This window comes from Periplaneta americana, chromosome 17 (genome assembly GCF_040183065.1).
Source record: "Periplaneta americana isolate PAMFEO1 chromosome 17, P.americana_PAMFEO1_priV1, whole genome shotgun sequence".
Lineage (NCBI taxonomy): Eukaryota > Metazoa > Arthropoda > Insecta > Blattodea > Blattidae > Periplaneta > Periplaneta americana.
Genome location: NC_091133.1, coordinates 101,756,445 through 101,759,009, shown reverse-complemented (window position 1 = coordinate 101,759,009; position 2,565 = coordinate 101,756,445).

Below are 2,565 nucleotides of genomic sequence, written 5' to 3'. Positions count from 1 at the left end.
GTTGTCTCGACTTATTTCAGTATTCTTTTACTTGATCATTGTGAAATGTTTGTGTGTAACTAAGTTACCACTGCCACCGGACCGCTCGTGTATCGTACATTATTTTGTGTGAAGATCGTTTATTACATACCTGAAAGAGGAATTTCTAATTAGTTGCAATGAAATCTCCATCTTGGTTTCTGTTCAATGACGGCAAATTTGCAAAACAAAAATATCTATCTTCAACAATGTTGCTTTAAAATGTTTTCTGTGTTTACTATACTCCAGCAGGCCGTGATATACGTCAGTCTTCCCCCCCCCCCCCAGTCTGTGATGAGTCTGGAATCTTGTTGATTTTTTCACGGCTTCCTTAATGTTACTTGCATCACGAATGCAGTAACTTTAGTGGAGTTGTAGAGTTTACTTAATTTTTGCAAATATTTAAAAACAATTAACAGTGAAATTGCAGTGGTAAGTTTCCAATTTATAATTATTACTATATTGAATGTCTCTAAAAATAATATCACAGTCTAGTATATACAGTTGCGAAGCTCAATACGTAGCAAATATGCAAACTTTAGATAGTTGCTCACCACTAGGATTGCTAATATCGCCTCATTACAGGCAATGCAAAATAGTACCGTCACAGTCTATTGTTTCTAGCACAAAGCTTAAGCTTCGTGACTGTATATAGTAGACTGTGATAATACGTTAAAAGCCTAAAGAAGTAAAATCAATATGTCACTTAAGCGGTAAGAAGAGGGAAATTGTTATGTGTGTTAGGTTGGGAATACTGAATGTGGAATTTTAGACTTACCGCGGATTGGTTTTGTGCGGAAACCAAGCAAATAAGATCTCGCACAAATACACATTTGTACAAATGTAACTTGGTGTCATGAGCTCATGGCTTATTCAGAGCATGAGTAACTGAGTAACAAATTGAAATAGCGACCTGTGATTTTAAATGAGTCACATGAAGCTACATATCGTCACTAGATTGCAGTAAGTGAAACATAGAAGCAGCAGTCACAAGATCCCAGGACTTCTGCATAAGTGTACTATTGGCAATTTGGCCTGAGCATTGGTGCAAGCTTTGTTTCTGGCTGGTAATGTTGCTCCCAAGACTCATCACCTTTGATTATACAGGCTAGCTTATCATCCATTCCCTTCATCCTGTCTGCTAGGATCACGTCACCGCCAACTTGTTGCACATGCACTTCTATGACAATCTCCACTGGCTGACCAACTCTGTTCGATACCTATCCATCCTTCGGAGAATTTCAGCACCAAATAAACTGAAGACAGCTTAACATGACAATGCTCACGATACACAGGCAGCATTTCTTATGAAATAATAATAATAATATTAAACTGCCCCCCCATTGAGGGTAGCCCTTACGGACTCAGTATATCCCCCAAAAAAATTATTATACATATGTAAACATAGATATTAAATTTTAAAGAAGGGAAACAAAGAAAAGGTTGTGAAAAATTACAATTGCTATTAATGTGGCACCATGTGATTAATTATGATTTGGCAGGATTTTTTTTAACACAATTATCACAATGTCATCCCTCAGAGATGTTGGCAGAGCAAACTGCCGTCGAAATTCTTCGAAAAAAGCTGGTATAGCCCCTCGAGCACCCATGAGCAAGCCGAATACCTCAACGTGAATTAAGGCATATTTCAGCTTGAAATAGTTGACTGTAGGCTCATAGGTCGACTTCTTCTTAAGGTGGACCTCGGCTGACATGACATTCTACTTCAAAACGTATCGTGGGGTCCACAATGATGTCCTGTTTAGTGTCAGCTTTGTACACTAAAATATCTACTCGTCTCATTTACCCATTTTCAGCTAGACAGGAAATTTCTCCCTTTGCTGCCAGATCTTTTGCCCGGAAAGATTGCCCAACTGAGCATTGCTCGACAATGGTGCACTGGAGTAGAAGTGTTGCCATCTTGCAACTACTGCTTGTTAATGCGAACATCAATCACCTTGACATCTGGATATTACTACCATCTAGCGGTAATAGCTCTAGGCAAATAATTAAAAAAGTAGGTTGCTACTAAAGTCTGTAACTTACTGACTTGCTTGAGTAATTTGTTTGTATTGCTGTAGTTACCGAAATCTTGTACTGACATGTTTTTCTCTCTTCAGCACTGAACACACAAAGGAATACGGTGGAAGACATTCTTTGCGAGGTTGCAACGCTATATGTACATGTTCACGTGCTTGTACCAGGGTATTGAAGTTTTAGTACTGACAGATGGTGGCATCTCTACACCTGTGTATCATTGCCTAGCAACAGCAGCTGTGAGGAGCTGAACTGATTCCAGAATGTCTGCTTTGTTTACAAAGAATCACCCTCGTTCCTTCACTGAATAAGCAAAAAAAAAAATTGCTACAAAAAATAGTAACCACTCTCACAGTGCAGTCGAAGTGCTGTCAGTAAGCAAGATGTTGGATGTTATTGCTGCATTAGTGCTGTCCCAGCTGAATACAGCCAGAATAAATGTGATAAAATTATCTTTTTCCTACAAGCGTTTTTGTTTAATTTCTTGTACCCAAATTCCTTATACTTAAA